At 46.6% G+C, this 15,689-nt stretch overlaps 1 long non-coding RNA gene across 1 annotated transcript in view; it reads right to left on the bottom strand.

Annotated features, from left to right (window-relative positions):
* LOC125089892 (uncharacterized) overlaps nt 1-15,689 on the bottom strand; it is a 430,488-nt gene that overhangs the window by 109,716 nt on the left and 305,083 nt on the right. Inside the window, exon 4 of the long non-coding RNA XR_007124092.1 lies at nt 4,370-4,449. This is a non-coding gene — a long non-coding RNA (uncharacterized LOC125089892). The remainder of the gene's footprint in view (nt 1-4,369; nt 4,450-15,689) is intronic.

The following is a 15,689-nucleotide window of genomic DNA, read 5'->3' as shown; positions in this document are numbered from 1 at the left end:
TGATGTGAATTTTGAAGAGGCACAATTCAGCTTTAACACCTACCTACTTTTTGTTATTCCCACCGTCAGCCATTCTCCCAACCATCTCTAGTCAAAGCACATCTAACAGCTAATTCTTTTTTTTTTTCCAGAATTTTATTTGTTTACTTTTAAACAAGCTAAATTACTAAGGGATGCAACATCCCACAGTTTCTGTGTCCAATGGCCTTGGCAGGAAGGTTGCTTCAGAATTTGACATAAACCATCCTACTGTTCATGAAAGTAAGTTACTTTTTCCTGGATTACTTGGACTTCAGTTTGCTGCCAGGAGTCACTTTTTTTGTACATGGAAACATATGTCTTGCCTACATAAAATTCAGTTTCATCTCAGGCATAAACACTTTTATTTTTGAGAAAAACTTTATGTTCCCTGTGGTTTAGAATACCTTACTTATAACTAACAACAAATGGCCTTGGGCCACAGCCTTCAAGATATAATTGGAATTTTAGGAGTCATGATCCCAGTAGGCCTCCATCAGCTCCAAGATGGGGGGTGGGGAAAGCTACTGGCTGATTCTAGAACATGCCATGCTGGTCTACACCTCTACTTTGCCAGAAGTGCCTTCCCTACTTTGCCCATGAATACCTTTGTTGTCTCCTTCAATAGTCAGCTAATGTGTCCACCCCTCTCTGAAGACTTCATCAGTTACCTTCCTCATGAGGATATTTTCTCTCCTGCCAGGATGAGAGACAGTTGTCTTAGGACTTCTAGTGTGTGTGTGTGTGTGTGTGTGTGTGTGTGTGTGTGTGTGTGTATAGCAGGCACCTGTAAATGTGTGATGAGTGTTTGGTTGACAGTTGGTATGCTAAGTGATTTGTCAAGGGTTCTATCATGATTGTGGCTTGTATTTTCTCAGGAGATGAGACATCAGCATAGGCATATAGGATGAAGGAAGAAAGGTCAGAGAAAAGCAATGTTGCTGGCTTTGAAGCTGGGGGAAGGGGACCATGAGCTGAGGAACATGAATGGTCTCTAAAAGCTGGGAAAAACAGGAGAAAGGATTCTCCACTAGAGTCTCCAGAAAGGAATGCAGCCCTGCTGATTTTAGCCCAGTGAGACTTTTCACTTCCTGAACTGTAAGAAAATAAATGTGTTGTTTTAAGCCACTCAGTTTGTAGTAATTTGTTACAGCAATAGAACACTTGCACACCAGTCCAAAAAGACCTCATCCTATTCCCCCCCTCATGCTCTAGACCTACTTCGTCTACACCAGAGAGGGTATCCTAGGTTACCAACACTGGGGTATTTTCCTGATTCAACCATCTGGGCTTCTGAAGACTCAGGAGAGCTCAATATTAATGCAGTTGGTGAATTTTCATGCAGGTGTGTTCTGTATGGACACCGTGGTAGGAGCTATGTGATTACACGGGGTCAAAGATGCACCAGCTTGCTTGCAAACTACAGGATAGATGAGGTTATGTGTGCGGTGACCACAAGCAGGTCAACCAGAGGAACAGAAGGTGGGGCTAGCCCTGACTAAGGTTTAGAAGGTAGGTCATTCTGACAGGACAAATGGCATGAACCATCCCCACGGTAGCACTCTGCCCTCTCTACACCCTAAGGTATATTTTTACAAAAATTAGCATTCAAGTTGACAATAAATCTTGCGACCGCAACACAGAAACACTGGAATACAGATTACAGATGGGGAAAAGCAGGGGAACACTGTCAGAAAGAGAGAGAGAGGGCACAATCCGGACTCTGAAGAACCCATCACGCGTTAGGGAGCCATGACAGGTTCTTGGGGAGAAGCAGCTACAGTGAAGCTGGCGTGTGTAGGGTGAGGGTTGGGGGTGGGACACAGACAAAGGAGAAGGGGAACCTGGAGCAATTATCACGTTCAGCTCTGAAGCCAGACCATTGACTTTTCCTACCATTACTAACACAGTGAGTCTGACAGATCTGAAGCTGGTTTTTTTTTTTTTAATTACCATTGACAATAGTGTGAACTTCGTTCACTTAATCTCCATTAAAGTCATTGAGGATGATGCACTGACTTTTTAAACAACTAAAAAAAGGGGAAAAACTCTGAAAACAGATTCTCAAAACTTTCCTATCAGAAGCTCATCACGCCAGACCAACAACTACCACTGTTAAAGATAAATACTGAGGGCATAAACACGGAGCCATTTTTACTCCCATTCTCTATTAATTGTCTGACATATTAATGATAATTTAACAAACCATCTGTGACATTCTTTCAGCCTAGTCTCCAAAGGCAGGTGCTGGTCTATAAATAAAGGATAATAATAAATAAAACTGTAACTAATCTCCATCTAGCTTTTTGCATTTTTCATGGCATTTTCACATGCATTATGCCACTGGACTTCACACCCACTGCATGGAGTTGGTCTGATAGACACTTAGAAAGGGTAAAAGCCAGGAGCCCACCCTGGGCAACAAAACTCAAAACCCTTTGCTCTTTCCAAAGAATCACAGTGCTTCTAATGTTAGGACAAATGGCATGACACGTGTGAGAAGAGATAGGACGTGAAGCCAGATGATAACACATCCCAGCTGAAACACCCAGCAAAGCTAAGGCAGAACCCCGACTTCCCCCAAAGCCAAAGCAAGAATGAGCCCCACCAGTCCTGAAATCCTTATTCCACATCCAGAAGCGCTGAAACAGAGGTTTCCAGGCAGAGAACAGGCCTGGATTACCCAGGAAATGTACCTCGTTTGAAGAGTGCAATTTCAGTGTCCTAAGTTGTAAGATATCACCGACTCTTTCCCACCTGGTTCAATCTGGGCACCAAGGACTGTTGTACAAACACTGAGCCAAGCAGATGCTACTGTGTCCCCTGACCGGCCTCATTCCAGACCAGAAAACTGAGGAAAGAGGGAAGCTAGGGCTCTGCTGATAGGAAATTAAAAAATGAGCCCTGGAATGAGCTCTTTGAAACTCTCTTCTTTTTCCACTCAGAGTGTCCATACCTATCAGCTGGGTTAAGTGGATTCATGGTCACCCACAGCTGCAATGACCTTTGTCATCAACATGAACAGAGTACCCACCATGCACACACACACACATACACATGCGCGCACACACACACACACACACATACACATGCACACACACACACACACGCATTCCCTATACAACCAGCACATCTGTTCATCTGGGGGAATGGCATTTCTCTGTCACTTAAAAAAATATATGGGATTTGAGGGAGGAGGAATCAACAGATTTGGATGAAGCCATATGCCAGGCACTGCACTGGGCTCCCCACAATAGTTTCTTACTGATTTCTCATAAACACTGTGCCAAGTTGATACAAAAGCCCCACTGTACAGAAAAATAGACTGAAGATCCAAGAGTGTAATACATTCTCCCAAGGTCACAGAGTGCCCCTATCATTTACAGGTTAAAAACAGCTCTTTTGTGAAATTCCAAATATGTTATGATGTGCCACCTGCCTACACAGGTAGCACACGGCTAGGACTAAATCCAAGCCCACCTTTCTCCAAAACCCATGTTCCTGTATTTGTTGAAGAATCCAGTAAATGGGAGCCAAATAAACAGGTGAATACAGGAGAGTTCTACCACACCAAACTACCCTGTTTGTGATGGGATATGCCATGAGGAAAAAGGATTTGAATAAGAACGAGGTAAGAACAACAGCAACCAACTGGGATAAACGAACAAGCTTGGCGAACAACCAGAGTCTTCACAACAACACTCCCCTGGATCCAGACTGCCCTAGGAGGATTATTCCAAGGGAAGCAACTACATAATTTAAAGTGCATCTGGGGCACTGGCCTTCCTTAGAAAACATGGCCCCAGGGAGACTGTACATCTTGGTCTGGCTGAGGAGTGTGGAGAGGAACACAGAAGCTACCCACTCTACCCAGTCAACGCAGAGGCGTGCACAACAGCACTTTTTCTTGGGTGACTCTCCTCCTGAGACCATAGCAGTGACAATTCAAGGCTGATCCCTCCCATGCTCTACTTCCCACCACTGATGCCTGGAACGGGACTTGGATCAATGCCAAGGTCAGCCTCCAGTAACCAGACACAGAGCCAGGGCCTCAGGAACCTGAGCATCCACCACAAGGTGACAGATGGGCCCAGGAGGAAGCCAACCAGCCTTTGAAGCACAGAGCTGACTTGACCCATGTGGGGTGCGGGTAGTGGAGCCCAAGGGCAGGTGGATTCTATCGTTTTGATACAGCTCAACATCTCATGGAAGACTCGGTCCCTGTTGCATTATCTTCCTCTCCACTCCAACCACCGGCGTCATCCTGAGGGACTTTAACCTGTAGAGCTGACTCAGCCAACTGCTGTCAAGGTGTTATGAGAAGCGGTTGAGAATGGAAAAGATCCCCTACCTTCACGTTGTAGCCCGAGACGATGACTCACTGGTGGCTCCTTCATCAACCTTTCTTCCCTCTCTGCCTCGGTTTCTCATCTGTAAAACAAGGATTGACATGAGATTTGATGGCAAAATCCATCTTAAGCACTTAGCATCGTGCTTGGCATAATGTTCATGACCATTTTCATCTCCCCATCAGAAGCCACACCCTGGATGTGATGGTCACTCAGAACATTTCTGGCTTTGAAATATTAAAATCTAACATCTGAACATAGCCTAGGTCTTCTCAGCCCCCTTAATCTTCTGTCATCTTTTGTCTGACCTCATCATGATCTCCCATCCTGAGTTGTCCTCCACGCACATCCACTCCCCGTTCCACCCCCCTCTTCATCCCACAGCTCTAATCCTTCAGCTTATTTTCTCCCACTCTTTGCCCTATACCTCCCTGGCCACTCTTCCTGTATGTAGAATCACAGGGCAAACCAATCATCTGCTCCTGTTGCTGCCCTACTGCTTTCTTCTCTATGCCAGAGATAATGACCCAGTGATGCCCTATCTTGGGCCCTATCTCAGTGGTAGCATTAACATCCCTTACTCCTCAGGTAGCTCACCTCCATTGCTCTGCATTGACCTGCTACACTCTCTAGAGACCCTAACCCCACTTCGACTTTGCCCCCAAGTCTCATGCTTCCTACTTCAAAATGATAAGACAGGGATTACATGTAAAGTCCCTCAATGTTTTGTTTCATTATCCACAAATCTGGACCCCTCCACATCTCTTCTTACCACATCCTCTTCCTCAGAGGAAGATGAGTCTGCTTCCGCTTTCCTCTGTACCATGCATCACTCGGAGTCTTTTTTCTTTTTAAAGATTTTATTTATTTATTTGACAGAGAGAGATCATGAGTAGGCAGAGAGGCAGGCAGAGAGAAAGGGAGAAGCAGGCTCCCTGCTGAGCAGAGATTCCGATGCGGGGCTCAATTCCCAGGACCATGACCTGAGCTGAAGGCAGAGGCCCAAACCACTGAGCCACCCAGGTGCCCCCATCACTCAGGAGTCTTGCCCATCAGTTACCACTTCTGTATTCTGGCCTTCCAGGCTTCCCCTCACCCAAGACCCCTGGCTCTCAGTTTATAAATATGCTCAGACTTCCCATACCTCAAAAGCAAAAGGAAAATCTCTCTTCACCCTCTACCTCCCTCACACAGACAAACTCCTTCAAGGCATTGTCCACACTTGCCCTCTTTGCTCCCTCACCTTCCACTGGCTGTGCAGTCGAGCTCCCTGTGAGATTCTTCTAAGAAGGCCAATAACAAACATGGTGCTGTGCTTGGCTCCTCTTCCTCATTTCTCCCATCTAAGAATCTAAGTTCCATCAACTTTGATGCTCCCTGCATAATAGCTTTTAACACTGTCCCATCTGTCCATTCAACTATCATTGACATGTCCTGGCCTTCCAAACTCATCCAAAGACATCTAAATCACAGCCCTCCCCGATCTGGCCTCTACTCCATGCCAAAGAGGGAAAATAGGAATGTTTCTCTCGTTGCTCAGCATTCTAAAGTGGTTCCCACTGCATTTCAGGGCAGATCTGCTCTCCTCTGCATGATGCATGAGGAAGGTTCCTGAAGATCTGGTTGTAGCAAAGTGGCCACCATAAGGGTTAACTGAAGTACGGTGACTGAGGATCCAAGTGTCCGTGAGTTCCCCTCAGTCAGGGGACATATCCATTTCTCTCTTTTGTAAAATGCTTTGAGGAGGAGATTAAAAGGTCTTCAAAACTTTCAGAGGAAGCTAATCAAACATTGGCATGTTCATTCCTACCACCAACCCTCAAATTCCAGCATCCTGACCTCCATCTGTGGGGCAGTCATTGCTATGCTCTTTTCCATATGAAGACCCTGATATTCCAAAATGAAAGAGGACTTTCTTTAGTTCCTATTTCCAGTGTTCACAGCAGAGATGGGATCCAAACCTGGTCTCCTGCCACTGTGGTGTGGGGTGTCTACCCACAGACATCGCGAGTCCAGTATGAGAAGCCCCTTGGCTGCTGGGCCACATGTGTGTTAGCACAAAGGCTGTGATAGATAAGGCCTGGAGGCCACAGGCAACCACAATGACAGATGAGGAGGAGAAGGGAAAGGAAGAGGGGAGAACTCCAAGGAGAGGAGTAGGGACAGGACACAAGCAGCCACAGGAGCCCAGGATGAAGGCGCAAGCAAGTCATCCCAAGTTTGGCCCCACAGGAGACCCATTCAGGACACTGAGTACTGTATTCCCCGCTCTAACTCAAGCAGCACTGAGTGTCGTCCTCTGAGTCAGACAGTTTTCTTACCAGAACCTTCAGTCTAGCCCTAGAACACTGAGCAGATGGCAGTCAGATCACCACTCTGCTGTCTGATTTTTTTTTTCCTCCCACCAGTTTTCAGGTGAGCCAGTAAACAAATAATTCTGCACCACTCCAGGCCCCTGGTGGCGCAGCCAGCTCCATGCTTGATGGATCTTGGCATCCAAGTCAAATGCACAGTGCCCCTGGCACGGCTGGCACCCCCTGCACACAAGCATAGATCTGCCTCCCTAGCATATGTGCACACATGCTCTCACACACACACACACATACTCGCACACTTTGAGCAGCAATCTTTCCCCTAACCACGGTCTCAGAGTCAGTGAAGGACCAGCTTCTCTACCCAGTCACTTAACCTCAACCAAGAAATTGGCTTCCATCCTGCTTTCCAGGCAGCCGATAGAGCCAAGTCCATCTAATTCCCAGGAGATTTCTCCCTCTTCCTGGGCTACACACACTCCCCATCCTGGCCCAAAACCTCTCCATCCCACACCTAGGTTATGTCTCCCTGATCCCTATGTATACTTCCGTATAACCTCTCCAAGCAAAATATAAACACATAGCTCCTCTGCTAAACTTCCTTCAGCTCCCATCCACAATAAATTTTGAGCTCCCCATTGTCCACAACAGTGAATCCCAACCCTTCAGCTTGCTAATCACTGAAAACCAATCATCCATTAATTCGTCTACTCAACAAATATGTATTGAGTATCCACTCCATGCTAGGCACAGTTCTAGGCACTTGGGATAAAACCAATACCAAGACCCCTGCCTTCATTAATAAGTATGTAAATTACACAGCATGTTAGAAGGTGGTAAATATTACAGAAAAAGGAAGAGGGAGGACAGAGAAAGGAGATCTGGAGTGCTGGGAGTGAGGTGGTTGGAATTATCCCAAGAAAATGACACTGGAACAAAGACTTAAAGGAAGTGGTGTTGTGAGTCTTGAGGATATCCAGGAAAGACTCATTCCATGCAGTGGGAGGAGCTAGTGCAAAGGTCTTGAGGTGGAAACATACCTGGTTCTTGGGAAACAGCATGGAGACCAGTGTGGACAAAAGAAATTAAGCAAGAGGGAGAGGAGTGGGCGATGCCATCATAGAGGGTAAGGGGGCGAGATGGTGCTCCTCTCTCACTCCCTACCCTGCACCTCATGAGTCTTCTCCCTAACACTTGTCATTGTTGCAATTCCCCAGGAGGTTGGGTGTCCTCATGCCTCAGCACCTATGCCAATGTTCTGACACCATGCTTGAGTGACCACCAACCCTCCCGCCCCCCACAGAGCCCTGACCATCCCTCTTCCTCTGCTCTCATCTTCCGTGACCATAAAGCTATGACAGCACTCAACACGCTGAGATGCAATCACCCAGCTCCTGGTCTAGACCAGCCCCTGGACTGAGCTCCCTCAGGAAATGAATCCCATCATCTCCTTCCTCTCTTTTTCCCTAAGAGGCACCACGTGACTGGTTTCATAGAGGATGGATAAAAAGAGACTGGGCAGTAAAGGGGAGGAGAGAGAGGTAAGTTAGGAAATAATGCTTTTCCTGACAATTGAGGTTATCTTGGCCAAATACACACTTCAGGTCTTTGAAACTCAGTTTCCCTGTCTGTAAAATGAATATAACGATCTGGACTCCACCTACTTCCAGAGTTATTCAACGGGTAGAAAGAATGGATATGGACACACCTTATGGAGGGAGGGTAAGCAAGTGCAGAAGGTTATCATTGTTGTTCCACTGTTGCTGCCAAGTAAGTGCTTTGTGTTCGATAAAAAGATGCCTTTGGTTCCAGTCATATCACAGTTATGTGCCCTTAGTTCCACAGAGGGACTGAAGGACTTGGGGTAAAAATTATCCTGTGTCACGTGGGATATCTGTACAAAATGGAGCATGGGGAGCCGACTGCCTGGGGAGAAGAGCCCCCAGGGTGATGAACTGGGAGGGTCCTGCGATTGATCTATCCACACTCTGTCCAGAGGGTCCAGCAGGCACGGACTATCTGAGCCACGCCTGCTGTGGGAATGCCAGCTGCCCCTCCCCCAGCCCATCGCCACCCCCACAAATTGTCAAAAAGGCACCGTGATAGATAGAGCTCCCACATGCCACAAGGTAAGTGTTTAAATCTTTTATAAGACAGTCAATGGCCTTTATAAACCCTCAGACAAGAATTACACTGTGTCTGAAATGGGGCTGAAAGTCAATGGGAAATTGATTCTGTCTAGCTGGTGCTGTTTCAAGGAGGAGGCTTGCTGGGTGCCTCTGGAACCAAACGTGCCATCTCCCATGTGCCTCAGGGTGTGGCCTGTCACATGCTGAGAATACTGAGATACTGGGGCCCATTTCTGGGCAGAGGGTCCAGGTAGCTGTGAGTTCCCACCAGAGGAAGACCCTGGAGGGCATCGACCAGCACCCGGGATGGTTATGGAGTGTGTTTACTTCCCAGGAATTGATGCCAGACCAATGTGATGTTATTCCCTGCACCCCAGGTGGAGAAGCCAGAGGATGACAAATGGCCATTGATCTGGAGGTGACCACCAGGGGTGAGGCACACCTGCAGTTACTCTCCTTTGCTAATGACCCCATTAGCCATCGGATCAAACACAGTCCAAGGTCGCGGGATTCTGTGGTTGTTTTTCTGCCAGTACCCATCAGCCTGATCCATACTGCCCTTCCGAGGGTGCCAAAGTGGGCAACAAGTACCCCCTACTTGGGACTGTGGAGCCCAAGGGTCCCCGTGTGCCTACTCTGTCTGCAGCTCAGGTCTGGTTATGACAAGGATGACTCTGGGTCAGAAGTGAGCAGATGGACCTTGGCAGGTAAACCAAACAGCCCCCATCCCGGCAGGGAGCAGGGACAGGGGAGAAGCTCCCACTGGGGAATCAGGCAAAGCTGGAGCGGGAGACCTAGCCCTGGCATTTCCTGACCAAGTAACCCCAAAAAATCCCATCCCTGCCTGGGGCCAGTGCGGATGATACTCAGTCTGTCTCACGGGCCGCTGGGAGGATGGAATGTGATGGCACACGTCGCATGCAGGGCACAAACAGGCACGCGGTAGCTCTCGGCTCTGCTCCCCAAACCGGCACTGAACCCAGAATCTGAGGAGCAGGCAGAGCTCTCCCTTGGAAGCAGATGGGCTGGAATCCAACTATGAACATGGGAACTCGGTCTTAGGTACTAACCACACACAAATACCGGAACCAGTGAACCATCCTCCAGATCTTTCTTTGTCCCCATTTTATAGGTCAGGACACTGGGGCCCGAGGAGTGTCAGGAGGTCAGTTCATCCAACAGCAGCCAACACTGAGGATGTGGTGACTGAGGGCCTACTCCACACCAGGCACCGTCCGCAGGACACGGTGACAAGGCTGAGCGAGACAGAGGCTGCTCTGAGGTCAGGTGTAGGCCAAGCCCAGACTAGAATCGAGGTTTCCTGCCATCAAGTGCTGGATCCTTCTCTGTCCCCTGCCATTTCTCCCCCTTGAAAGGACTTCTCAGAGAATCAAAGCATGTCCCCGCTCCAAGTGTCCTTGACATTCCTTCTGACTCCCCAGCCTGCTTTCCAGACGCCGTTGTGTTTTCCAAGGCCACATGGTGATGGGGGAAAGGAGCTGCAGTCTTGAGACGAGTAGAATGGTCAGGCCTGCTTTCTTCTCAGGCTGCTCATTTTCTGGAATGCTGCACTTTATCCCCGCAGACTGGTCTATGGGAAACCAGCAGTCCGGAGTGTGCCGCAGCCCGTGGGAGGGTGGCAGAGGCGAGGGTCTCTGTGAGCATCAGCTATTCAAAAATATTTGCATAGCCCACAAGGAACAGGCTCATTGGGCTCAGATCAAGGGGCGGAAGGCAATGGCAGCCTAACATCCCTGCTCCCCTCTCTCTAGTTAAGTAACACCACCAGCACTGGATAGTCAGGTAGCTTTGAACTGAAAGGAGCTTTATCTGAAAACTCTTCAGGGTGTCAGAGAAACAGTCCTCTTCCCCATCAGCAGTCCACCCAAGGCAGGCTCGGCAAAGACGAGCAAACATCACAGGCTGCTACAGAGGGGTGGGGGCGGGGAGCGGGGTGGGGGGATTAACAAGGATGAGGTCAGTCGGGAAAGGACGGCAAAGGAGAGCCTCCCTATTGTCAGACAGAGTCACAAATAAACGCTTGCTGGCAGCTGGAAATTCAGCTCTTAAACCCTGCCAAATGAGAAAAACCTGGTATGGTCAGAAACAGTATATTGTCTGATGAGGTGAGACAGCTCAGAGTGGAATTCAGGCCAAGAGCCACTGGGCCATTCACATGAGCCTCCAGAGCTATTCACAGGAGGCTCAGCCTTTCTGATCTGGAAAATGGGCAAAAAGCAAACACCCAAGTGCTTCATGGTGATGTGTCCACACTGCCAGAAAATGAAAAAATATCGACTTCTATTCATCTATCAGACAACTTCTGAACACCAGCTACAAGCCAGCATCATGCCAGGCTCTGGGAACTCAGCTCTGAGTCTTCCTCTCTGCCTTTACAGAATTTAAAATTTAGCAAAGAAAACAAACATGGAAAAGCACAGCTATAAGAAGGACGGTGCTAGTGGCCTGTGTGCCCATGAGGCCAGGGGAGGAAGAGACAGGGGGCTCCGGAAATGGCAGTGGAGGGTCTGAGAGGTTGCAAAAGTGACCAGTGTGGTAGGGAAAGTGATTACATACAGGAGAATGAGACAAATGACTATATTGAGGATAATGGGAACCAGGTTTCCGAGGGTCAGAGAAGGATTTACAAAGATGGAAACAGAGATTAGAATTGGAGGTATCTGAGGCAGTGCCTTGGAAATAAAGGTATTGGTATCAACTGAATTTTAATAATTATAGACGAAAATCTATACAAAAATCCATATTGATCAGCGGCTATCAGCCAGGAGGGATTTTGTCCCTCATGGAACAGTGGCACTAGGAGAAGATATTTGGTGTTGTCACAACTGGAGGAAGGGGTGCCTACTGGTATATACTAGGCTCAGGCAAGGGATGCTGCTAAACACAGGGCATCCTCCACAGCAGAGAATTCTCCAACTCAAAATTCCAACGGTCTAGGAACACCGATATAGATGTGTGTGTGCATGTGCGCATGTGTGGATGGATGGATGGGTGGATGGATGGATGGGTGGATCGACGGATGGATAGCTAGAGACAGATAAAGACAGACAGATGTGTGTGTGTGTGTGTATTCCTATATAGATTTCCTAGCTCAGTTGTTTAAGTGGACCAGAACGGATAAGCTATGAACACATCCATTGCCTAGAGCCTGGCTTCTAAGTACCATTACCTGCTAAAAGGAACCAAAGTTCCCTGGAGAAACAGCTAATGCCAGAGGTGGGGCAGGAAAATTACAAGGGTAGCTTGGAATATTTTTCTGTGCCAGAATATACAGAAATACCCAAAGAATGATGGGAATGTGTTCAAAAGGGCATAAGGCTCCAACTTCAAGAATCTCCCACTTGCTAAATCTGAGATAATTTGAACATCAGAATAAATAATAATAGGAAAATATTTAACTCACTGAATAAAATAAGAATCCATACATTCATACTGATATAAATAATTAAATTAGCAAATGAATGAAGGAGAAAGGGAAGCTCTTCCTTATAGTAAAATACCAACTAAAAAATGTAGAAAAAATATGAAAATAGAAAATCCCCCTTTGGCAACCATCTCAGTGGTGGTAAACTTCACTTCCATAGCAGGAAGCATCAATAAATACCAAGGCTAGTGGGCAGAGTTTGATGAGGTACAGGATATTGATGTCCTTTCAGAGAATCTTCCCATAAAAATACTTTCAAATTATAAAAAGAAACTGGCGACTTGGTGAAAAACCCAACAGACACCAAACTTGACCAGGTCATCAAAGTTGGCAAAAGGGCAGGATAGATCGGCACAGGTGTGGTCTACCGAGAAGAACACAGCATTATTTCCATGGTGTTTCTCCCAAAAATGGATAGCTGAATTCTGATCATGAGGAACCAACAGACAGACCCAGACCCAGAACATCCTACTGAGGAGTCCTCTCCTACTGAGAAATGTCAAGTCATTAGGGACTGGAGATGGAATGGCTCCAGATTGAAGAAGACTGAAGTAAGTGTGCAATTCATGACAGTGGATTAGATTCTGGACCAGAAAGGAGGAGGATATACTAATGGGACGACTGGGGAAATTCGAAGAGGGATGGATGACAGCCCTCTCTCAGTGCTGATTTCCTGATTTTAATGGTTGTACTGGGGTACATTACTGAGTTCTCTTGTTTAAAGAAATACATACTGACGTTTTTAGGGAGGATGGGGCACTGTATATAATATGTGCTCTCCAGGGATTCAGAAATGAATAATAATAATTGGTACGTATATATACATATACATGTATGCACATGCAGAGACAGAACAACAGCAAGAGAGGGAAAAGGTGAGTAATGGAACAAATGAGGTACACAGGTTAAAAATTTATGACTTTTAGGGAGTTTGAAATTACATTTTAAGAAGAATATAAGAACATGTGCTACATAAACTATTATACTAATACAAAATCACACTCATATAGTATGATACCCACATAATATACATGCAACCTGCCGTGCACACACACATATGAAAAATACAAAGGAAATACACAAATATGTTACTCATGGTTATCTCTGGATGATTAAATTATGGGGAATTTTTTTTTCCTTTTTATGTTTCCCCATATGGCCGAATAATTTCTCCTGTGAACATACATTATCTATTGCTTTACAATTGAAAAAGAGCATTATGCTTATCATAAAATAATTTGACAAAAAGAAATAATAAATTCAGGGCACCTGGGTGGCTCAGTGGGTTAAAGCATCTCTGTCTTCAGCTCAGGTCATGATCTCAGGGTCCTGGGATCAAGCCCCGCATCGGGCTCTCTGCTCAGCAGGCAGCCTGCTTCCCCCTCTCTCTCTCTGCCGGCATCTCTACCTACTTGTGATCTCGGCTGGTCAAATAAAAAGAAAAAAAGTTAAAAAAAAAAAAAAAAGAAATAATAAACTTGAGTTCCAAGACCATTTTTCCTCCATTCAAAACTGCCCCCACCCCCCCCAGTCAACTACACCACAGAACCGCCTGGCAGCTGCTCGAGGCATCCCCCTGGCTGGATGAGGGAGAAGGAGCACAAAATCAAAGTCTGGCAGCTCTGACCTGGGCTGTGCTCCTGTCCACTGGTCAGGCCTCCCTCACCTGGGTAATACCACTCATGGTCTATCCCTTGGTGCATCATCAAGACTCAAAGAGACTTGAGATGTAGACCTTTTTAACCTGTAAGCTGCTTGTGTGTGGGAGGTGATATGAACACACAGATAAAGTAGTCATCATTACTCTTGTAATTAATCAATAATTACCATCATTGGGGCATCCCTTTACCACCTTTACCTCACTCAATTCTCAACACCAATACCAGTAAGCATACCCGTTCTACAGAAAACAAATGTACCAAAAACATTAAATGTGCATTTGTCTAAAATCACACCTGTGATGGGTAGAGTCAGGATTCATACTTGAGGTCAGTCCTCTGGTGCTGACCAGAGGACACTGGACCCACCCACCTCTGCCACACCCATGATGCCTGCCTTCCCCTGGGAAAAGAACCGTCATTTCATCCAAAGATGCCTTCTAGGTGGAAAAACAAAGCACCTCTAAGTAGACTGGACATTTTGGACCCTCCAGGGTCAGTGACAGTTGCTCTTCCAGTCTTTTCTCCTATGGGGAAGATAGCCTCTGGGCATCGCTTTATGGGTCCTCTGCGTGCTCCCGTGTTCCCACGCGCTGTTTTGGCTCCAAGAGTGCCCCTTAGTGAGGGCCCTCCACTTCAAGGCTGCCTCTGTCGGTCATGACAACCCAGGATTAATTAAATAAAAATGTTGAGGTGGAAGAGGGAATATCCCCATGACAGCTCCCCTGAGCCTGGCATCCCACTTGATAGCTGCCAGGTCACTGACAGGAAGTCAAGTTGTGCCCGAGGACGCCAGTTATGTGAGCCGTCACTTCATTCAAGACCAGCAACACACAGGTAATTCCCAGGGATCACTGGTTATGTGGGTTCCTTATCTTATTTGGTGTTTTTAATTGTTCTTGTTTGTGAAAAACAAACCAACCTTCAGAGACTACACATGATATGAAAAGCCATTTGTTTCCACCTGTCAAGTTGCTTAATTTCTTCCGGGATGAGATCTTCCCTTTGACTTTGGCAATACTGTGAAGACTCAAAGTATATGAGAGTGATCAATAGGTCTTCCCAAGTGAAGGATTCTGCTTAATAGTATGGCTGTCCTCGCTAAGACTCGGCTATTTTATTCTGTGGTCTCTTTTCTTGAAATTGATTTAAGAGGCAAACAAAAATGCCTTGAGAATTAGAATCAGATCAAGTCGGGCTTCTAGGGACATAAAGGCAGCAGAATCCAACAACGTCTCTCGAAAAAGGAGAAACCAAGTCCTAGACAGTGGCTGCATCTCACTCGGTGTCACAAAGCTACACTGTGGAACAGCTGGAACTTGAAGTCATGAGCCTGGAACAGGCAGTATTCTGAACGCATCAGATGGAAATCATTCCAAGGGCTGGCGGTCACCAGACTGTAAGCCCACCGAGGACAGACACTGTGCCTCCTGCAGGGGCTTAGCCAGCAGACGGCAGCTGTGCGAACCCAGCAGGCATCTTTTTTCTTCTTTTTAATTGATGCGTAATTATCACATGGTGCCATATTAGTTTTAGGTGTACAATATGATTCAACCACTCTGTACATTTCTTAGGGCTCAGGATTAAGTGTTCTCTTTATCCCCTTCACCTATTTCACCCATCGCCCCACCTACCCTCCCCTCCGACAGCCAGCAGGTCTTTCTGTATTTAAGAGTCTGATTTTCCATGGGTCTCTTTTGGGTGTTCGTTTTGTTTCTTAAATCCCACATCTGAGTGAAATCATATGGTATTTGTTTTTCTCTGACTTATTTCACTTA

Source organism: Lutra lutra, chromosome 17, assembly GCF_902655055.1.
Source record: "Lutra lutra chromosome 17, mLutLut1.2, whole genome shotgun sequence".
Lineage (NCBI taxonomy): Eukaryota > Metazoa > Chordata > Mammalia > Carnivora > Mustelidae > Lutra > Lutra lutra.
This window is presented reverse-complemented; position numbering and strand designations above follow the sequence as displayed.